We start from the raw sequence: 25037 nt of genomic DNA on the forward strand, positions 1-25037 counted from the left end.
CCAGGAATGAATTTGGGAGTATTGCTTTCCTTTCAATTTCATTGAAGAGTTTAAATAGTAGTGGCAGCAGTTCCTCTCTAAATGTCTTGTAGAATTGAGCAGTGAAGACATCAGGGTCTGGGCTTTTCTTAGTTGATAAGTTTTTAATTATATTTTGTATTTCATTGGTTGATATTGGGTTGTTCATAATTTCTAGGTCTTCTTCGTTCAACTTTGGTAATTCATATATATGTAGGAATCTGTCCATTTCTTCTGTGTTGTCCATCTTATTGGGGTATAGTTTCTGGAAGTAGGTATTGATGATCCTCTGGATTTCTGCTGGGTCTGTTGTCATTTCACCCTTTTCATTCCTAATTGCATGGATTTGGGCCTTTTCTTTCCTTTTTCTGACAAAGTTGGCTAAAGGTTTGTCAGTTTTGTTGATTCTTTCAAAGAACCAACTCTTGGCTTCATTGATTTTTTGTATCGCTCTCTTAGTCTCCATTGCATTGATTTCTCCTCTGATCTTTATAATTTCCTCCCTTGTATGAGCTTTGGGGTTGTCCTGCTCTTCTTTTTCTAGAAGCTTGAGGTTCAGCATCAGGGTGTTTAATTGGGCTCATTCTGTTTTCCTAATATGCTTATTCACTGCTATGAATTTCCCTCTTAAGACTGCTTTCATTGTGTCCCATAGATTCCAATATGTTGTATTGTCATTGTCATTTAATTGAAGGAACTGTCTGATTTCTTCTTTAATTTCCTCTGTGACCCATTGGTTATTCAGAAGTGTGTTGTTCAATTTCCAAGTGTTTATGAAATTATTCCAGTTTCTTTTCCTATGGATCTCCAATTTCATCACAGTATGGTCTGATAATATACAGGGGATAACTTCAGTTCCTTTGCACTTACTTGAACATGTTCTATGTGCGAGTATGTGGTCTATTTTGGAGAATGACCCATGTGCAGCTGAGAAGAATGTGTATTCTGATTTTGTGGGGTGGAAGACTCTGTAAACATCTGTTAAGTTCATTTGTTCAAGAGTTCGATTGAGTTCTAGTATTTCATTACTTATTTTTAGTCTAGTTGATCTAACTATTTGTGACAGTGGGGTTTTGAGTTCCCCCACTGCAATTGTATTAGTGCATATATGACTTTTCATGTCCGTTAGTATTTGTTTTATATAGTTGAGTGCACTAGTGTTTACTGCATAGATATTTATGATTGTCATCTCTTCCTCTTGGATTCTTCCCTTTACAAGGATGTAGTGTCCTTCTTTGTTTCTCTTAATCAGTGTTGGTTTGAAATCTACTTGATCTGCAAAAAGGATAGCTACTCCTGCTTTTTTTCAGGTTCCTGTCGCATGCAGTATTGTTTTCCACCCTTTAACTTTCAGTCTATGAGTTTCCTTTTGAATTAAGTGTGTTTCTTGTATGCAGCATATTGTTGGATTTTGCTTCTTGACCCATTCTGCAAATCTATTTCTTTTGATTGGTGAATTGAGACCATTAACATTGATGGTTATAACTGAAATGTATTGACTTGTCATTGCCATGACTTTTTCTTGTTGTTGGGTTCTCCCCCTTTCCATTTAATTTCTTGTCATGCCAGATGGGTTCATTCTGCTTTGCTTCCTGGGGTTGTGATCCTCAATGTCTGTTCCTAGGATATTGTGTAAAATTCTTTGGAGTGCTGGTTTGGTATTCACAAAGTTCCTAAGGTGCTCTTTGTCATGAAAATATCTTATTTCTCCATCCATTTTGAAAGATAGTTTTGCAGTGTACATCAATCTGGGTTGGAGGCTGTTTTCTTTTAGGGCTTGGAATATGTCACTCCAAGCTCTTCTTGCCTTGATGGTTTGTGTTGAGAAGTCTGCTGTGATTCTGATGGGCTTTCCTTTGTATGTGATTTGTTTCTTTTCTCTGACTGCTTGGAGAACATGGTTCTTCTGTTGTGTTTCTGGAATCTTAACAATTATATGCCTATGTGTAGATTTTTTTTGATCAAGGCTATTTGGAGTCCTATATGCCTCACTTATCTGTATGTCAAGCTCTTCTCCCCTGCTTGGGAAGTTTTCTGCCATTATTTCTGTGAAGAGATTTTTTTATGTCATCTGCACTCTCTCCTGTTTCTTCATTGAGCCCAATCAGTCTTATGTTATTTTTCTTTGCATCATCTAGCAGCTGCTGGATTGATTTCTCATGTTCCCTTATAATTTTGAAGCAATTTTTCTTTTCCTGGTCACTAATTGCAATCTTATCTTCTATATCTGAAATTCTGTCCTCACATTGGCTCATTCTGCTGTGTAGACTTTCGGTGGAGTTTTTCATGTCCCAGAAATCTATTTGCATCTGTTTTATGGATTCCATTTGTTTCTTATGTTGGGATTCCATCATGTTCCTCAGCTCCTCTCTAGATTTATTAATCATGTTTTGCACTAAGGGCACAATTTCTCCTGTTATCTGAGAAATTATTTCTGATTTCATTTTGTCCAGATCCCCTTTTGTTTCCAGTTCAGTGGGTCCAGGTGGTTGAGTATCAGAGTGTTCCATCTCATTTCCCTTTGGGGTTGCTGCAGGTGATCTGGAAGTCTGGTTTTGAGACTTATTTACGTGTTTTCTCATTTCAACTGGGGCGGGTGGCTGTTAGCGCCTGCACAGATTACCTCCTCTGAGGTGGGTGAGGTGGGACAGAGGCTGGGAGCAGCGGTAGGGATGGTGACCCAAAAGCCCTTTCCTGTGGGCTGGGAGCAGCCAGAGGGATGGTGGCCGGGAAACCCCTTCCTCTGGACTAGGAGCAGCGGGATGGTGGCTCAGAAGCCCCTCCCTCTGGGCCAGGAGCAGTGGGACAGAAGGTGGCCCAAAAGCCCTTTCCTCTGGGCTGGGAGCAACGGGAGGGATGGGGACCAGGAAGCCCCTTCCTCTGGACCAGGAGCAGTGGGACGACAGCTCAGAAGCCCCTACCTCTGGGCCGGGAACAGTGGGACTCAGTACCTTGGTCTGGTGGTCTGGTGTCCTCTGCGCCTTTGTAATGTGGAATCAGGTGGCTGCCTGTCTGCAGTGGGGTAATTCGGTGTCTTCCATGTGACTCAGGACCTCTGTAGGGCATGCACAGACCTGCATGTCTGCAGCGGGCTGATTCGGCGTGTGTTCTGCACGACTGGGGACCTCGGCAGGGTGTGGGCAGACCTGCCTGTCTGCAGCGGGGTGATTCGGCATCTTCCACGTGACTCAGGACCTCCTACCTTGCTTCTTGAAAGCAGAGTGCCTTTTGGAGAAAATGAACTACAGTCCAGTTTTACAAAATGTAAAATACATAGCAGATTATCCTCAAGAAAGCAAATTCAAGAGTGACCATTGTGAAACCACAGTGCCTGAGCTCAAAACAAGTGCCAAATTTATTAGCTTTCTGACTTTAGGAGAATTCCATAAGCTCCCTGCACTTCAGTTTCTATATCTGCAAAATGGAAACTATAATTGCATTTAGCCAAAAAAACCCAGTTGTGACAATTCACAAGATGACACGTGTGAAGCATTTGGAATATATATATATATACACATACACACACACACACACACACACACATACACTAGCATCTATGAAGTGCTCCAAAGATACTATCATCATCATCATCATGTCTTTAATTTCTTGTCAAGGCCTAGTATATGTGTTTTCACAAGTATATAAAAATGGGGCAGGGGATTAAGCTCAGTGGTGCCTCTGCCTGCCTCACAAACACAAGATCCTGAGTTTGATCCCAGGTACCAAGAAACAAACAAAAAAAAGTATCTAAAAATGTACCTTGATTTGATATAATCATTTTATGTGTTTTATATGTTTTTGGTCTGTTAGGCTGGCTGTTAACCTGTTTATAATAATTAACTTTTTACACACTTGGAAAATAAAGAATGCAATGAGACACGAACTTTAAGAATTTTGTCACTGTATACATTACATTTAGTTACACATTTGGAAGCATCATGTGTAAAAATACTATTCTATTCTTTATAAAACCATCTACACTTAATATTTATCGTATAAGATTATAGGAAGTGTGTGAGTACCCAGATCTAAAGGATAACAAATATGGTATCCTCAAGTTATAGTCCACTGTTTTACAAAATTTCTTTGTTTGTTGAAGTGTGTTTATGTTTATAAAATTATGAAAGTAGCAACTGGTGAAAGCATGAATATAGTGAGTTTTGGTTTCCTAAAAACCAAACCCACTGTCCAATCAAAGGAGACAGCTTCCTTATTCCTTCCTTGGCCATTATTGATGTACTTCCCTTCAAAAATACTGCTTTTCTTTCAAAAACACTTATAATTACCGTTTCATTAGCAACCGTTAAGTGCCAAGCATTATATTAGTGTTTGTAAATATTGCTTAAGATTGTTTTAACAATCTTCTGTAATGGTCGTGAAAAACAAGAGGTAAAAAGAAAAATATTTTTGATAACTGATTTAAAGGACAAAATTCTCATCATTTGCTTAGCACAAAAAAAGCCAATTGAATGCTCAACATATTTAAATTAATCCATTTGATCATGTAAATAGCTGTTTGAAGGCCTCGTCTCTCATTTGAGTAAAGTTCCCAGTCTTTCTGTGATGGGAGCCATTCTACTTAATTTTGGGGGAAAAAACCATTTCACAATTAAATTATGATTAGGGATGTCTGAAGCTTCAGGGTCCAGTGATGCTGTGATCCTCAAGGGCAAGATTAATCAGCGGAGACATCTGGTACTCCATCTGATTATAAGCTCTTGGTGAATTTAAGATCATTGCTACCCTCATCTGATCTCATCTGATACTCCCTATGAAAGCAATAAATAGTGGTAAACTCAGAGTGTCTTTGTCTTTTGCTTGCTCTGAGGCACTTACATTCCTGGCCCCTTATATACCTTGTTTTTTTTTTTTTCTTCACAAAAAGGAACACTATTCAGCTAAAAAGAATGATAAACTAGAGACATTCATAGCTAAATGGATGCACATTGAGGTGATACTCTTAAGTGAAATAAAAAGGACACACATGTGTAAATACCAAATAGTTTCTCTGGTGTGAGAAACTGAAAGTGTAAGTGAGGACCCAAATGAATAATAGATAAGTTGAAATAAGAAGGTCCAAAGGGAAAGCAGAAGTGGGGGGGAGGGTGGGTAGGGTAAGAAAAAATATGAGCTAAGAAGGGAAAAATGGAAACAAAATTTTTTATAAATAGTATGGGGTGGAGAAGTGGAAGGGCAGGAAGGGAAATGGGGACAAAAAAAGAATCAATATATATTACATACAGGTACAAATTCCCAGTGATAAATGTGATCATAATGTATACCTAAAATGTACCAATAAACTTAATAAATTAGAAAAAAATAAATTGTGTAAGTCTCTACTCTTTTTTTTCTTTAGCCCTCACTGTCCCCCTTTCAGGCTAATCAGAGGATTGATCCAACACCCATATTTCCGAGTTCTTTCTGCTCCTCTTTCCTTTTCCCTACGATGAGGTTGACAGCAGTGTGTGGGTGATAATCCTGAAGTTACAGAGGATGAAAGAATGGTATAACCTTGTGCTGGTCATTGCATATATACTGTTTGTTGTCTACTGAAACAAGCTGAGATGATGCTTCCCATCTATCAACCATGTACTGAGGCTTCAATCTGTGGTTAGTACATTAGTGGTCCTTTAGTTTTGTGCCCCTGGAGTAACTTGAACTTCCTTCTACTCTCATGATTATGGGCCCTTCAATTTTCACTTACCCCTCTCTGTGGTCCCTCAGCCTTTACTGAAGGACCAAGTGCAGGCCCGTGGCAAGCCTGCCAGTTTTCCACTCAGCATGTGTCCATGCACAAACTGAGAGGTTAGGGAAGCCCAACTAAATCCTTTCCCAGCCTGATCACAAATTTCCACTCTTCTAGCTAGTCTGAGTTGCCAATGATGTATCACTTTCCTTCTAGGATTTCAAAGAGAGAAGAAAGAGATTTTTCTATGGCAGATATACCCCTCAGTTTGTCTAGCACATGTTCCCTCCAAGCCCAAACAGGAGATTAAGACAATATTAGTTTGCCTATTTCTCTTTCTCATGTTCTCTCCCCATTTCCTTCATATTCTCCTTTCCAAAATCCCTCAGGATGCAGGGTTTTATTTTTCCCCACACTTTATCACATACATAGTACATCATAGAACAGCAATCTTCATTCTTTGCTATCACAAACACAGGATAGGATAGATGTGGCAGGGCATCTATTTTATGTACCATATCAGTAAAAGAGAGTAGGGAATGCAGAGTCCTTGTAAGTTTATTTTAGGCACAGAGAACAAAAGAGTGAATGCCTGAATGGTTTATTCCAGAAGGAATGTAGTTATTACTGTGGCCAGAAGGAGAAAAATGGTGGTACATGAAAAGAGGTATGCTCCTTTGGAACTTTGCCTTTCATTCTTGTCAAAAAGGCCATGGCACTAGAAGATTTTTAGAAGTCATGTTTCATCGACTCACTTGAGTTAATAGGTAGAGACAAGATCTGGGAAAGCAGTTGTGAGACCAGGAAGAATAATTAAGAGTTTTTTCAATAGCCCAGGAAAAATGATGTTACAGGTTTAAATAAAAATATAAAAAAAGTTTTATTCTTGTTAATTGTTGAGGCTTAAGAAGCTACTCCAATTTTGGAAGAATAAGAGAACCATCATTTACTATAGTCATGGATTCTGTGCATTGACAATTTGGACAGCTTTCCTCAGCTTCATAATATCTGAGCCTCAGGAAGATATAAAGTCAGGGAGATGGTGATTCGTGGTCGGTGATGCTATCATTTGAAGCTTGCTTTTTCAGGTATCTAACAGGTGATTGTGACTGTCCACCAATACAACTATGTGCTGTTTCTTCATGTGTTTTGGGATTCCTCAAAGGATAGTGTTTGGGTAACAAGATTGAGTGGACCAATGAAACTGCTTGGTCTGTTTAAGTTGACAAAGACTTCCTCTAAGCAAACTTTCATCAGTATACTCTGAGCTGTCTTTTCTACAGGTTTCAACATGGGATCTTATCATGTCTTTGGCCTTCTAAAGTCAGTTTTAGTAAAGAATCCTAAATAAGTTTCATAACAATCCCTTTACTCTAGAAATCTAAGTCCTTTAGCAAGAATCTTGTTGGGTCAGATTAGCAAGAATCCATGCCCCTCTTTGATTTCTCCTCTTAGAAATGTTTCATCGGCTGTACCCCTCACCATGTTCATTGGCTATGAGTCCTCAATTTTCTGCACTATACTCAGAACTGACTGTAGTCTCTTTTTCCTATTGCAGTAGTTTTGAATAGTCTTCTTTACCATTCTAACATATATCAGAAAAAGTTTTCTTTTGAAAAATCCAGCCTCAGAATTCAGCCAGTATCATTTGCACTACATTCTGTTTATGAAAGTAGTTCCCCCACCAACTTAATGCAATAGCAAATGAATTTGTCTCTATTTCTTTGTAGAGAAGAGGTAACAGTCTATTATAATAAGAACATGCAAAATATGGGCTCTGTCGGAGGTTACATTTAAAAAAAATGTTTTCCTCAAGGTTTCATAAGCGAGAATCATAGAAGAAATATAAAAATTTATTAAAAGGCATTTTATGTCGGTATTTGTTTTTCACTGAAAACTTCATGGATATGCATTTCTTAAATAAAATGTTTGCTTTTATTATCACTGGAAAATAATGACTACTAAATACAGAACAGGATTCAGATCTCAGGCTCTTACTTCCACCAATGGTTAAATTATTCCTGGATGACTTCTTATCTACACGACCTTAGGCAGGGCATTCAATTTTCCCCAAACCTCATTCAGAGTCATTTTGCTAATACAGCATTTTTGCAATCAATTTCTGTGTGTACTACTGATTAACCCTCTCACACACAGCGTACACAAGCATGCACACATAAACACACGTTATGAGACAAGGAAAGAACAGGTTTGCCAGTCACAGGAGTTTGTCTTTGTTCCAAATGAGTAGTAGAAAATTCACTTCAAACGGATGGAAATTAAATGTAGACATACTTTAGGCTAACTAAAACACACACACAAATGAGTTCTTCTTAAGGTGCAGTTCGTTCGAAGAGAGAATTTGATATTCGATCAAATGCCAATGTAAAGCATATAATGCTTGAATGACATTAATTAGTTGAATATTGAGCCCAGGAGCAAGTGAGGCTCATCCATTGAATATGTACATAAGATTTTCCTATCAAAGAGAACCACAAATTTATATCTGGAATGGCTTTCTCCTCTTATCTACATTCAGGTTCTTATTAATATTTTAGAGGAAAAACTTTATATAAATACAAGCCTTCCAACTTGGTAGCAAACTAATAATAAAAGTGAACACTTGCTTTTGTGACCAAATGCCTTTAAAAAAGCATCTGAACTATGAAAGTATTTAAGAAACTATGATTTTAACCAGACTATGTTTTAAGACAGCAAACAAGAGGATTTCAAATATCTCCTTATAATTTTAGTTAAAAAGGAACTCCATATTCTCTAGCTTAACACCACAATTTCACAAATTCAAAGTCCACATTTTTTAAGAATTCGTCAATTCTTTCATTGGGTTTGTTTTCAGCATTATTTTTATCTTTCTTGTTTATGTATTTTGACATCATAGAATTTCACTCTGATTGCAATATTTTGTCCCAGAATGAATTATTATGAATTTGACTAAGCATGTAATTTAACGGCTTTGACAGCACAACCCTCTAACTAGGGCTTTTTAAACTAAAACCACTCCAAATTAATCTTGATCACTCTAAATTAAAAACACACCCATAAGTAGTTTCAATACTTGTAGATATAATGACTTTTGGAAAGCTCAATGACCTTTATTTATAATAAAGTATATTATTATTGCTGCTTTCTTACTCTATCACTTAACAAACCCAGCCTCTTTTGAGCTTTAGGAATCTTGTACAAATACATCAGCCAAAGACCAGAAAAGAATTAGTATAGCAGTATGAGCTAGGATATAAACCAGCAATTTAAAGATCATGACCTCCAATACCTTTTTGACTACTAATTTATCATCTGACCTTCTGCTAGTAACTTACTCTCACATAGCTTTCTTTCTGAAGTTTGTAAAAACTGAAACAACACTGCAGCTCTACTCAAAGGGACTGAGTAAAAAAAGAATGATACAGGGTCTGTAAAATACTTTGCTGGCCATAAAATGGCACATAAATGTTCGCTAATAAGACAGCTACAGGGCTTCATAGTTTAATAAAAAAAAATTTCCTGCTAAACAACGTACAAACAGAAGCAACTAAGATCAAGCAAGAAAAGATGCAAAATTGTGGTTCACAATTAAAAGCATTTGTTCATTTGCATTAATTGTATGGACTAATGGCTGGATAGCTGCATAGACAGCATGATCAAATATAAAAGTAATCTGCTCTACTTAAGGCAAAGCAGTCAAGCCAGGCTACAGTTAGAAGCTGGGACAACATGTCACTACAGTCCCCTGGGTGTATTCCTTCCTAAATGAGTCTTCGTGTGTGGGATATGTGTGTTTTGTCTAATGGCACTGCTTTACAGTAAACAATCAAAAGTAGAGGAAATGTATTCTGACCTGCTCTTTTTACCCACCACTTTCAAATATGTCCATGCTATTTTCCCTTTGAAATTCTAACTTCATTTACTTAAGACTAACAATTATTTCAAGAACTCTTTCCCCCAAATTATTATTTTACTTAGAGATTTAATCACAACTAGATTTTGGCTAACACGATTATGTTACATTCAGAAATATAATAATAACTTTTTGCTTCTTTCTTCTGTTCCTGGGGGGAAAAATAAGAACAAAGAATGGGTTTCATCACATCTCACAGAAAAGCTACCTTTGACTTTGGTCCCAAAGTCATTTGTTAACTATTTAATACATCTTTTTAAAGTTGAAACCACCTAACGAATAGTATCAAGTCCTGAATTAGGAGAGAGAAGATACAGTAATTCAGCTATTAAGCAGAAATTATAAAGTAATGTGATATTTTCATTACAACTAATATTCCTGGTCCATCACTGGATTAAATACAAAGGACCATACTATCATTTCATCTGGCAATAAACTTTATTTATCAATAGTACATACTTGCATAAACACTTTTTAAAATTCAGCTCTTTCTTCATTTATTCATTCACTCAAAAAGACCACTGAGATTTGCTACTTGCTAGACATTCCTAGGCACTGGAGAGTTCAGTGAGCAGTAGGGATAAAAGTCCCTGCCTCATGAAGTTTATATTCCAATATATATTGGTAATAACTTGCTCCTTGCCTGTTGTTAAGTACCATGACAAAGCAGACATAATAATTTTCATTTATTTATTTATTTATATTTTGAGACAGATTCTTGCAAAGTTGCTTAGGTGAGATTGAACTTGCAATCCACCTGCCTCAGCTTCCCAAAGTGCTGAGACTATAGGTATGCAGCACTGTGCCCAACTTAGGTATGATAATTCATGTAAAAATTATTTATAAACAATTAAATGTCATGTAGATATGTCATTCTCATTACTATGCTTATTATATTATTATTAATACTGCTAAGTGCAAAGGCACGTTTTGAATGATAAATAGAAGCTTCTGACAGAAAAATGGTGGTAAGGAATGAAAAGAAGTCACCCAAATATGGAAAAGCTGAGAACACATATGACATGTTTGGCTTTTTGAGAACAACTATAGTGGTATTTTTCTCTGGTGTACAAAAGTACAAGGAATGTGAGACAGTGATGATTTAATTTGAGGAAGAGATGAAGAGTTGGACTGTGTGTGCTCTGTTATTGAAGAGTAATGAGCTTCCTCTGGTGGTTGGAGTGGAGCCACTGAGTACTTTCCACAGAAGGAGGACATGGTTTTCTGTATATTCTAGGTGAATGATAGCAATAGAGGAGAAGGCCATACTGAGGGTGAGGAGAAAAGAATTGGAGGAAACAGCTTAGAGGACATAGAGGACACTGAGGTAGAAGGTAAAGCAGTAAGGATCACAGCTGTGGAAATAAACATTAACATGGTTAGAAAATAAACAAGTAGGTTGTGGTGATGTGACTGGAGAAAATGTGGAAAGATTCTAGGTTTAGGATCAAGTTTCTAGTGGGTTTAAGTAAGTAGATCAAGGCACTTCCAACCAAAAGAAAAATTATGAACATATTAGAAATTTTATGTGGATTTAGTTTTGGAAATCTGAGGACTGAGAAGCCTAATATCTGAAGAGAAATACAAACCAGGCAGCTGAATGCATGAGAGCAAGATGCAGCACAGAAGTTATGAATAAAAGTAAAGAAGTGGGTACCATTAATATCTACTGACTTGAAATCTTTGAAGTCAATGAGATAGTCCAGGGCAGCACGAGGATTAGGAAAACTTTCAAAGTTGAACTGTGTGACAAGTATGATTTGAATTATCATATATTAGTTGGTCAGAAGGCCAAGATCTCCCTTTTTTCACTTGTTAAATTCTTTTCTTTCTTCTTTTAAAAAATTTTTAGTTTTTGTTAGTACATATTTGTAGTACATAATGATTGCACTCATCCTAGGGAAATGGTACATGTATATAACACATCTCAATTCTTTTTCCCCTTCTGTCCACCCTCCTTTTTTTTGCCAGCATCAGATTCATTTATTTATCTTTTAATTTCATATGAAGTTAAGTATCATTTATAGATCAACAAGAACACTAATAGGGCAAAATATATAAAATACATAAGACAATTATACTAAATCAAGGTACACTTTTAGATATACTGTCCATGTTGTCTCCTTTTTCCTATTATCTGTCTTTTATTTCTCTATATGTTTAGTTTATCTGATAAGGCAAAGCATGCAATATTTAAGCTTGTTTGTCTGATTTACTTCACATAACATTATGGTCTCAAGGTGTATCCATCTTCCTACAAATGACTCAACTTTATCCTTCTTTATGGCAGAGTAGTAATTCTTTGTGATTTGGATGAGTGGATTTGTGAGTAGCTAAAGCAGGGATACAAGGGAAACAATGAAGGAAGATCTGATCTATCTTCTGAATTATGGATGCAAATATGCCTCTTCTATCTTCTTTTCTTTCTTTTGAAGTTGCAGAAAATAGTCTTGAATTTACTCATACAAATTACTTTGAGCTAAGCAGCTTTATAGTATGTTTTGTCAGTAGAAAAAAGGAGAAAAATGTAAATACACAAAATCTTCATAAACAGTCTTGGAAAAAAGGCCACTAGTTAATTGCTCATTTGCACATTCATCCTCACATTTATTAAATGAATGTGTATTGAGACCTGCCCTGTGCTAAGTTCTCAGCAGAGAAATGAGTTAGACCTGATCTTGGCCCTGGAGGGATTTATGGTCTAAAAGAGAGGCAATAGTATTAGATTGTTCTCTAAATATTTCAAAAATGATAAGAGAATCTGCAGACTTTGGGAAGAGAAAGTTCTTTCAAATAATTATATTTATTTTTATCACAAAATAAAAACTATGTCAAGAAAATTACATTCATTGTCCATGAAAGAATTTGTCATTTGAATATTTGTAATGCCAAGCATTGTTCAGCTGTTTGGATAAGGTGACATCAGATCTCTTCTCAATTCTGATCAAATAAACTCTTAATCAAGTATCCTACAACAAAGACAGCACATTTTCAAAAATGGAAATATTCCTGTTCACTTTGGATGAAAAGTACACATTGTTTCCTTGTACTATTATTTTGAATCAAGTAATCCATAACAAATTACCACTGATGACTTATATATTTTTAAATTTCAAATAAGCTTTAATTCTTTTACTCATAAATATTTCTCATAGCATCCTAGATTATTGATTTGAAATTCTGCCTTTACATAAAAGCATCTCTTTCTTTTCCGTCCTCTAGCATCTGTTAAAAAGAAGCCAGTTTAAAGTCTCATGATATTTAATTTCTCATTAATTTTCAGTTCCTCACCACGAACGTGTTGTGTGATATTCAAACTCTCAGTATTCAGCTGAACTTTTAAAAAATCCTTTTCACTATGCAAACTTAAGAAACAATCACAGACTTTAGAAATATCTCCACAGCCATTTACATATCATCTCATCTTTATTTTCAATTTTCTGGGATTTTCCATCCTTTTCATCCTTGTGTCCCCCTCCTCTCAACTATTCATGAAGTTTTATCACCAGAAGATGAAGCAACTTAAGATTTTTTTCCAGTTTACTCTCCTCTACATTTATAAATATGCTAGCTTCCAGGAACCTTAATAATTCAGCACACATTTATTTTTATGGTTCAAAAAACCTAAATGTTTTCCAGTTTCAAAATAGTTGAACAGACAATTGTTTTTTACATGATTGGGTAAGAGAAAGTTAACAAGGAATGTTTTATATGAAAGAATACAGAATGGGCCAGGGATTTAGCTCAGTGGTGCTGTGCCTACCTTGCAAGTGCAAGGTCCTGAATTTGATCCCCAGTACCAAAAAAAAATTTTTTTAAAGATGCAGAAGAACAAATCAAGGTACAATCATTCCATGTAAAGTTCTACATTAGACACATATATTCACCATGTAAATGTGCCCTTTGTTTGCCAAAACATTATTAAAATAAAAATAAAACAAAATTCTGTCAATCTTAGTATTTCCAATAAGATGAACACAAACAGGAAAATAAACTTTAAAGACAAGCTAATTTTCGACTGCCATTTTCAATATTGTCCATCTGAGTTCTAAATGTTGAAAGATCAACATCAGTATTAAAAGAATACCATAAACAAAAGCTAAGTGTCAACTCTTAAACCATATCTTTTTTATGTCTTTCTGTTTCAGTTGTAAATTCTGGCACTATAGAATCAGATGATTGAATGCAATTGTGAGACCATTTTCATCTGAACAATGAACAGTAATGAGAAGCTGTGAATAACACAGTTCAAATTGATTTGGTGTAAATTCTTTGCAAGATATTGTTGCCGTGTCCCAGGCCTCAAAAGGATTGAACTATGTAGAAGATTATGTGGCTTTTCTGAAAACTCTCTTCAAGTAAGAGCTATTTGAGAATCATCATACTTATACTTGATAAACCAGTAAAATACACAATCCTCCCTTTATATGAGAAGTATAGTAATAGCATTTTCTAAATGAAACTATCTTTCCGTGCATTATATCCAATGAACATGGTCACTTAGAGAGAGGTATCTAGCTGTATATAGCTTCCCAATTGAAGCTCATGCCTTATTTATGTCTGAAGATTTTGTGGGAGAATACCTCTCAGCATAGTTTCAAAACATTATAAAGATTCTATATTTAATGTCAGAAAATTTGGGTTTTAGTTGCTACATTACAATCATGTAATCTTTGATAAATCAAATTCTTTCTGAATTTTTTTCATTTGAGTGGGACTTTCCCAGTGATTTTCAAAGTTTTCTAGAAATTAAAATTGCCTGGAAAGTTTGGTTTTTTAAAAATACAGATGTCCCCAATCTTCTCCCCGGAAGTTAAATCAGAATCGCCAAGAAGTGGGGCTGAGACGTGAATATTTTTGTATGCTGCCCAAGTGATTGTTATATGCATCTAACAATCACTTTCAACTCTAAAACGTTCTGACATTATATAAAACTTGCAGTTTGTGAACCTCAGCATGTGTTTTAAATGAGTTCTGAGGAGAGAATTTCCAATGTAAGGTGTTGATGTTTGTTCTATCAGTTATATTCATAATGTAGGCTGACAAGGGAAAAAAAAATTCAAGGAAAAAAATTAACAAGGAAGGTAGACAGGCCAAGCAAACGAGAGCTCAATTACAGAAGAGCTGTCTCCAAGAGACCCGAGTCACACTCTTTAACATTCTAAGTGATTGGTTTGTGCAGTGAACCAAATCTGAGCAGTTCCCATGTTTGAAAATGTAATGACTTAAATAGAAATACTAATACTTCCAAGGTCATGAAACAGTTCCTTGGCTTTAGGAAACATGTAACTTCTGTGGACTCACGTAGGTCAATTTGATGGACCCCTGGTAACCTTAAGATGCATTTTTTTCTCTGCATTAAAATATGTTAATACTAGCTTTGAAATCAAATTGATTCACTTTGCAAAATATGCCTTTTATAAACTTTCTTTTGCATTTGCAGAATTATCAAGAAGTTATTCAAAATTACCATATTTTCTAACTGAATAAAATTAGGTAAAGGACTGAAGTACAAAAAGGTCATCAAAACAAAAGACTATGAAAGAAATCTGAGAATAGCTATTCATTGCTAATAATAGCCTAAAATTAACTTAAGGGAGCTTGAAAATGTGAAACGGTTAAGAATTAAGTTTTAATCCTCAGATACATTTTAAGGAATTTGTTATCTAGGCTGTTTCTAACCATATTAGTGACAAGGGGAGCAGATAAAGAACAATCTAGAAAAACTACATCATCTACAGTTATTTTATCTTTTCACTCTGAAGGGTAGTCTGTTGAATTTCATATATATGATACCATACAGGAAATGAGACCAACAGTGCAGCTAACTTACAAAGTCCACAATGAGTTGCAGAAGTAACGGAGGCATAAGTAAGAACTAACAAGGTTAACATTAATCCAGTTCTAGGAACTTTCTGGTAAGTGCTGGCCACATTCACTATTATGGGCCCAGAACTCCTACTCTGTGGACCTGCTTGCCTTTGAAGTAATAAAATCTATATTCAATTAAATATAAAATAAAATAAATTTATAAGAATAGAATAAGTGAGTTCACATGCATTCATACCTACACCATACTCTCACCTATGTCATTTGTCTGATTATGAGTATGCGGGATAATCAACAAGATGAAAATTCATTCCATACAAGCAAATCAAAGAAAATGAAAGAGGAAAGGTAGAGATAGAGTCTAAAGTCATAGAATAACAGAAGAGGAAACAACTAAATGGAAGTACAGATAATAAGACAAGATAAATTACAGTCTATTAGTGCAAAAAAAGGAAGATACATGATCTTTTGTGAAAATTATGAGTCTTACTTATAATTGTACTTTCAAAAAACCACAGTAGATTATGCCATTGGACATACTACCAATGAACTGTCAAAAGAAACAGTTCTTCTCATGAGCCATATGTTCAAGCATGCAATCAGCTCTGCCACTTAAGAGCACTTCAAAACACTATGATTCCTGAGGCACAGTGTAATCGAAGATTCACAGGAAAAATAAACAGTAATAGAGGACTCTGTAGGGAAATCAAGAGGCAGCTTTCTAGGGACATGAATAAAAGAGAAAATAATCTTCTAAATAATCTAAATAAATTCAATATATAATATTCATGATATATATTTCCTAAACCTACAGTAGAAAGAACATTTAAGCACAACAGTGTGATGATAATACTAAACAGTTTTTAAACAACTTTCAGGACTATGACTCCATTAATTTCATAATATTTGGCCTTAAGCATTTAAAAAAACTTTATTTCTTACATTTTGGCAAGGAGTTATGCTGCTTTTGTTAAAACTGTACTAATAATCAAGAATCCCTCTAGATTTATACGTTAAAAAGAAAAGCTATCAGTAATATAGCTTATTTTCAAAGATGTGGATACAAAGAGGAACCAAATTCTTAAAACTGTAGTTTAATTCATTAAACTGTAGCTTGGTCTGAAATTTTTGTTTTACATTAACTCTTTTTCCATATCTTAAGGACAGTGTTCTACATTAACATGGACTAATCACATAATCTGGCACTGTATCCCATTCAGAAATTTTAATTGAGCTACTATAATTTCTCTATTAGAATAAAATGTTACATATTCATATATCAATATTTTAAAATCTAAAGTACTACAAAACACTGAAAATTTTCAGGGATAAGATCATTTTTAAATATTGCAACTTGTTAATAAGTCCCATGAATATTAACTTCATTTTAATGAATTTGATCTGGTTTCACTGGAGGTTAAGGTGACCTCATTTAACTTTTCAGGTACAGTATATCCAAAAGACATGTCACATTCATTCACAATATTTCAATCTTGATGTTTATTTTTATTTGTGATGATTTTTAAAAAATAAAACATCAGTGAATAGAGAAAGGAAATTGTTTTAAACCACACTTGTTAATAATTATCTTATTTCTGGATCTGTGATAAGATGTTCAAACTCTTAACAGTGTATTCTATATAAAATAATTACACACAATAATTCTTTTGAGGGGGGTACCGGGGATTGAACTTGGGTCCTTGCACTTGCGCAGCAGGAGGCAAAACCACGGAGCTAAATCCCTGGCCCCAACACACAATTATTCTTAATTTTTTATCAATGCTCTTAAAACATTTGTTTTTTACTTTTGAAGCTTTTGAACAAATTCTCAAGGACTAAGAATAGTTCAGAGAATTGTGAAAATATCTAGTGCAGCTTTTATTTAGCTGTAAATAAGTACTGACAACAACCTATGGGGGACTTTTCCATCTGTAAAAAAACAATGACTTCAAAAATGGAAAAAATAATGAATATTTCAAATACGGAGAATTTTTTCATACATTTTATCAATAATTTTAAAGTAACATGTCCTCTTTGATTACCCATTTCATATGATCCTTCCAAATTCAGACAAGAAAGCCTTATTATCTGAAGGATATTTCAGTTGCTTATAACGGAAATTTGCTTTAAATGCAGTTCACTTTATTAGTAATTTTTGACATTTTTGCCATCTCATTGATTACTCTTCAAACATTTTCATTGTGCAATAGAAGTGAAAAATTATTTTTCTCTTGATTTTCCTTGGTGAGTATACCAAAAGTATTTTACATGGTAAAACTAATTTTTCTTAATAATGTAAATGTTGTCAATTTATGATCATGTGTGCACAAGTAGAAACTTATACATCTATTACAAGATGCTTTATGCATTCCAGAGATATTAGATTTTTCAAACTTTTCTTAAAATCTTGTAAATATAATATATATCTGCTATGTTTAATAGCATCATTCTCTGTAAAATATTTACTTAATTTTAACAACTTCTTTGCTTCATTAGAAAATGACATGTAGGAAAAATATGCACATTGGTAATTGCTTTTTTAAGCTAATATACAAAACCCCAATTTTAAACAATAATCTGATCTTCAATATTTTCAAATGATCTGGCTCCCTTTTTGCACAAACTGTACACACACACACACACACACAGAGAATCACTATAAATGCAATGGCTGCTCTCTAAATATATAAATATAATGCACTGTTCTCAGCTTTAAAAAGCTTCATCTAACATTCTAAAACTAAATTTCTGCATTACCCTTAAGAATTTTGACAATAAAAATTGCCCACAAATTTTTCCTAATACATTGGGCTATGGTATTATTCATTTTGAAAGCTAATTCTTTAGGTCAAAAATGATATTCTTTATAGATATCTTGTTTCAATCACACTATTCTCTAAATCCTACTTTTATATCTAGGTTACTCTTCTGATATTCTAAATTTGAAAGAAGTCTTCAAATCAAAATCTCAAATCCCCTATCAATCTTCACTCCTTTCTATTGCCCCTTTCTTAACTCTATTTCTATGTCCAATCAGCTAGTATTCTATGTTCCATCAAAGATCACCAATATTTTGTGACACTCCTCAGTTAAACTACAAGTCTGGTTAAAGCCAGGTCCCCACCTTTCACATCCTCCATCCAAAATGGATGTATAATGATATCAGGTTATAATGATAGCAGATTAAAACTTCCCTCATAAATCTCGAGGATGATCATAGGGTATTTGTTAGCTCTAACCAATTTTTTTCTATTCTGTCTACTATTCTTTTTATAGATTGTTCCCTTCTTTTATTCCAACATCCAGTCAGGAGCCTCAGTCCTCAGTCTTGCCTGATTCATTGGCTTCTGATTTTACTGAGACAGGAAAAGCTATCAGAAGAAAAATTGCACATTCCTACAAGAATGAATCTCCCTACATTCTTAAATTATGCCTTCCCTACCTTCTCCTGCCTTCAGTTTGAACTGTCAGTCAGAACTTATGAAGAATTTCATTTTCTGTATTGTCTCTAATTTTGTTTATCATTCATTTTTTTCTCTAGACAGGACCATTATTATAGCCTTCTAATCAACAATTATAATACTTGTTCAAAAAAAAATCTTGTACAACCTTCCTTCTGTCCATTTCTGTTTTAATTTAAAGAAATTTTTCTTTATCATGTTTTACAATTTCCATTTCCTTCTTTCCCACACTTCCTTCTTTTTTCTTCTGAGATCACATCAACCAGAATTCATCAACTTGCCACAGAAGCTGCTCTTATCAAACTCAGAAGAAATCTCTAAATGGCCAGCACAAAGTCGCTTTTCATTTCTCAGCTTGCTTGACCTCCTAGTAGCCATTGATGTTACTGAGGAATCTTTCTTAGATCAGAACTCTGTTTTCTCTTTGCCTTTCTCTGGGTTATCTACATCTCAAAGTGACCCATCATTCTCTGCTTCCTATACAAAGTGTTCCCCATCCTCCCAACTTCTAAACACTTGATACTCCAGGCTCAGTTCTTGGCCTGTCCTTCACTCTCTAGACAATCTCAGTCAGTCTCATGATTTAAGTGCCATTTATATTGCTATGCATTTTCATATTTAAGAAACCTGCTCAGATTTTGCCCTTGTCAATTTGACAACTCAAACTGCGCATTTCATCAATATCTACAGTTTAACGTGTACAAAAATGGACTATTTATTTTCCCTACCCAAATAGATATATCTCTTAGCATAGAACCATCTTAACAATGAGAAAATCACTCTTCAGTTGCTCACAACCAAGATGTTAAAGTCATTCTTATCTTCTCTGCTTCTTTCACACTGTGGTGGTTAGTGTGGAGTCTGATTTTGATTGGCTTTGGGATCCTCCCGTGGGATTAATGAAGCATATGTCAGGGTGTGTCTAGGTGAGCTATGGAAGCATGACCTTAGGATCTATGTTTATTCCCTCACTCCTTATTCTGTGGCGCTGTTCCTCTGTTCTGTTTCCAGACTGCCATCAACTAAGTATCGTTGCTACCACCAGACACTTCTGCCATGATGTTTTTGCCTTGGACCCAGCAAATTGTGGACTGAATTCCCTGAAACTGTGAGCCAAATTAAACATTTCTTTCTTTAAATTGTAAGCCTCAGATAGTATATCCAGCAACAAGAAAGCTCACTAATACACATGTCTCAAATCCATTCTATGAGAAAAATGTTTTTGACCCTAATCTCAAATTTGTATTCAAATGGAAATACTCTTAGTCCTCCTATTGTTACCCCTCTAAATATTGTGTCTTTCAGAAACTAAAATCTCTGCATGTGCATTAGTTATCTTTACTTGCACTGGAAACCACTGTAAAACTTAGAGGTTTAAAATAATAGCCATTTATGATTACTTGAGAATCCATAGGTCAGATGGAGAAATTTTTGTGAGCATTATCTATAGCAACTGAGTAGATAAACCTCTGGTCCATGTGCTTTTTTGTCTTCTAGCAAGGTAGACTGGCTTGTTCTAATGAAGTTGTTACTAAGGAACAGAATGATCCAAAGTCTATTGTTACCTACACAATGACATTGCAAATATACAATGTCATTTTTCTGCATTCTATTGGTCAAAAAATCATAAATCCTACCCAGATTAATTGTGAGAAAGATATACAAAGTCATACTGTGGAGGAATGTGGATAAATAGAGGGAATAATTATTATATTTTTATGTTCAATCTGCTACAACATTTCATTCAGAAAAAGATCCCAAAATCCTAAAGCTATCCAGCTGTGGTGGTACACAACTATAATCTCAGCCATCTGGGAGGTTAAGGCAGAAGGATCACAAGTTTGAGCTTAGCCTGGGCAATATAGTGACTTGGTAAGACTCTGTCTCAAAACTCCTAAATCTGAATGATGCAATCTCTTTGTAATCTAATAATTCCCCACTCACCTGCATCATCTCCTCTTTTCTCACTGCATTCTAGCTATGTTGGATCTACTCCCATCTCAGGTGTGCCTGACCTGCAATTCAGTCTAGAATGCTTTTCTATAACTCTTTGGTTCTCTCCTGCTCTATGTTTATATTTCTGTTTTAATTGAAACAATATGTCTTGAATCAACTACTCAAATATCATCCACAGTCCCTCTACCCTCTAAACATGCTTCATCATTCCTTTTTTTTTCTTCATCATTCTTGATAGTACCTATTGCCTGGTTTTGGATTATTATCTGTCTTCACTCGAGAGATACCATCATCTTGAGACCAGAGATTTTGTGGTTTATGTTCACTGTCTCATCCTCAGTATAGTAGTCTTTTCATATCCCTGGGAATTGTTGTGGATACCAAAACAAAAAACTTACATAACATTTCCATAAAATCTATAGACTTCCTTTCCTATACTTTAAATCATCTATAGATTATTTATAATACCTAAGTAATATAAATGCTATATGCATAGTTGCTATACTATAGCGCTTAAAATCAATAACAGAAAAAAGTTGTTTTATATATGTGTGTATATATATATATATATATATATCCAGCAAAAATGTAATATTTTTTCAAAATATTTTCAATCAGCAGTTGTTTGAATGTGTAGAGACAGAACCCCTGAACATAGAGGGCTAACAACAACTAGATTAACACTATCCAATAATTTAAGACTTGTGTTAGTTGCTTTTCTCTCATTGCTGAGACAAAATACTTGGGACCAAAAGTTAAAGGGGAAAAGGTTTATTTAGCTCACAGTTTTGTAGCGGTTTCAGTCCATAATCGGCTGCCTTCAAGGCAGAGATGCCAAATAAGCATTGCAGAGGAGAAATAACATGGCGCTCACAAAGCAGCAAAGGTAACAAAGGACTTTAACAGCATCTTTCTGCTCCTTTTATCTTATTCAGACTACTGGGATTAGGGTTATGCCAAACCAATCACTCACTTCTAGTGGTTTACTAATCACACACCCTTAATCCTATCATCACACACTCCAGATTCACCCACCTCAGAAAAAGTCCCACCTACAACTGCATGAGGCTCTGGGGGGATATCAAGACACAAGCCATAACAAGACCCATGTGTAATTTAAATTTTCTGACAGATACATTTTATTTTTTTTATCATATAAATATTTCCTGTATTTTTATGGTTAAAAATTTTAAAATAATTTCATAATTTTTAATAGTTGTTTCTTCAAAAGTGGCACACTTTATTAAAAGAAACATTGGAAATGTGGAGTCTTTTAAAGAAGTAATCTTCATTTTCACTAATAAGTATAGTAGGGGAGCCAGATTTCTATACCAATTAATAGAAAATAAATCACTTACAGGTCTAGTTCCAATACAAATAAAGGATACACATATGTATGTTAGGACTGATTCTGCGCATTCCATTACAACAGTTCCGTTCCTGAGCTATTATGTACTGAAACTCTAAAAATGCTCTTTCCTAGGTACCCTCTTTAGTCAAAGATTTATTAACAGTTCATATGTTGTTCACTTAACTGATACTAGTGGTGAGAGGAAACAAAACTATAATATGTAAGACCTTTATCTCTTTTCAAATCCTCTAAGTAAACTATAAAATATAGCATTTATAACTTTATAACTTGCAAGTGTCTGAATGTCTCTCAATCTGCTTTCTCCCTTCAAATTTCTAAACAGTGTTGTTTCTTAGTATTAAATACTATAAAATTAAACATACAAACAAAAACATCCAGGTTCTATGTTTTATATATTTTGAATTAAAATGACCAAAGAAATAAAATCTGTTACCTGGGATCATTATTTTCCCTTTTTAAGTACTGTTTCTTTCCATTAATGCTATTTCTGATTTAAGATGTCCATGTGTGCAAGTTTCTACAGAGTCTCCAATTTTATATTTTTAATGATTCCTCCTCACAGACATTAGTATGCATTTTCATTTTGACTCATGTGAACAAGGAGGCTGGCAAGTTTTAAAACTAACACACTTTATCATTATAAAAGCAGATAAGGATTAATGGTCACCACTCAGCATTTGGCTACTGGCTGACTGATTCGTCTACATTCAGGTTATCCATGCTCCTGACTTTGTAGATCATCACCGTTGGTTTGGACACTTGATTGTGTAATGTGCATCTCCCCAAGGATGATGAAGACAGAAAACTGAAAACAGATGATTTTTCTAGCTTTAGTGCTTCTATTAAAGAGTTACAATTAAAGAGAAAAACTGCTGATAAAAATAAAGGGAAAAGTTACAAGTGGATTTCACTTACCTTAGGACTTGTCCCTCCTTATTGGAGTTTAACTGAAAACAGACTGGACCATGACTGACAGCTCTGTTTTGGTCATTTTTAAATAACCCAATGACGTTCTCCAGCAGTTTTATTATCTTCAGTTTTATGGTACCATACTATGTTTCTCACACTGTTTAACATTCCCATTTCTATAGTTCAAATACCAGAAAATTAGTCCACTTTACCTTGTACAGTCAAAAATAGGTTTCTTGGAATGTTTTTAGTTATAATCGAAGGCAGAAACATTTAGTTTTGGTTACACCCATAAACATGTGGAAACTGCTTACAGGGCAAACGTATTATGAAAAGAATGGCATCCTTGCAAACACTGGTGAAATGGTTATGGATCTCCTTTAACATAATGAATAATTTGGTTCTCTACATAGGCTTTCAGACTCCAAGCCTGACCCGCATCTTGATGCAATGATGCAAGACCTCATGCCACTAAAATATTAGTATGGAATACTGTCATTCAGTGTTTGACTATACACACAAATAATGAACTAAGTATCTAGTTTCAAATTAGATCCTTGGAATACAGCAAAATAGTTATCTTTGCTTTATACAATTAGTATGTTTCGTTGGAAGTGAAGAAGATAATTGGACATTCTTAACGCTCCAATTTGAAGTGATACTTGGCTCTTAGTTTCTTGAAAAAGAAGTTTTGAAAGTTATATACATAGGTTTCATTTAAATTACACAGCAATCTTTTATTATTATTATTTTCCCAGATCTTGTTTAATGAGGAGCTCTGACAGATACATTTTAAAAAGGTAGAAAGAAGTGGGGGAACTTGTTTGAATAGTACTTTTATTTAACCCAATAAATCCAAAATATCATTCTACATATAATCAATTTTGATGAATAATAAGTTTTTTTTTCTAATTGTCTTTTAAAATTCAATATATAGTTTACTTCATTTCAAATGTAACAAATGCTTGATAATTATGTGTGGTTTGTGGTTACCAGTTTGGGTGGTTTGAATCTAATTCAGTGGTAGTATTATATAAATGTTAGTCTTTATTATTTTAACCTAAGCAGTCTACACACAAATAGGCCAAATGAAATTGAAGGAAATGCCTGTGGTAGAAATTACTTGTTCTATAGCTTTATCCATTTAAGGCAGGTCTTACTACCTTCTTTACTTCTTTATCACATTGCCCCTGAAGGTTTTAGTGCATGTTTCTCCAACTTTATCTAAATGTTCTTGAATGCTTTACTATTTCTCTACTATTCTTGATCTCATCGTTCATAACTCTTGAGTAAAGAATAAAACATTCAGCACCCGAGATAACGGCTAGAGGTAAACAAGAAAACACCTCAATACAGAAATATCTCAAGTCAATTCTCATCCTTGTTTCTCTGTTCACAAAAGTAATAAATTTAGTCAGAAGTAGTTGTTCTTGCAAGATGTTAAAAAAAATCAATACCTAGTCTTCTTCAACCCTTTTCCTTTACATTGTAGAATTCTTGTGGTCAAGAACCCTGTTATGTGTCTCTATATTCATAGCAGAGGATAATGAACTCAAGATTTCCCTCTCTGCAGGTAATTACACTTGCAGTTTATTTAGTTTAGAAAGTTCAGTCCATCCTTTCCAACTAACTGCATCTTGCTAGTGTCAGATTAAGTAACACCTCCTAAGAGCAGTCTAGATCAGACCGTCCTCCCTTTTATATATTCACAGAAGATTAACTTTTCTTCACAGCACTTACCATGATTGTAAATCCATAATCATTTGAATAATTATCCTTGAAGAGCAGAATCATGCTGCATCACCAGTATAGAACATAGTTATTGACAAAAATCAGATGCTCAAAAATAGAATAACAAGTGAAAAACATGTGAGAATCTTGTTGTTGAAT

The sequence above is a fragment of the Heterocephalus glaber genome, unplaced genomic scaffold (assembly GCF_053883595.1).
Source record: "Heterocephalus glaber isolate CG9 unplaced genomic scaffold, H.glaber_assembly_v1.0 deba00001523, whole genome shotgun sequence".
In the NCBI taxonomy this organism is placed as follows: Eukaryota; Metazoa; Chordata; class Mammalia; order Rodentia; family Bathyergidae; genus Heterocephalus; species Heterocephalus glaber.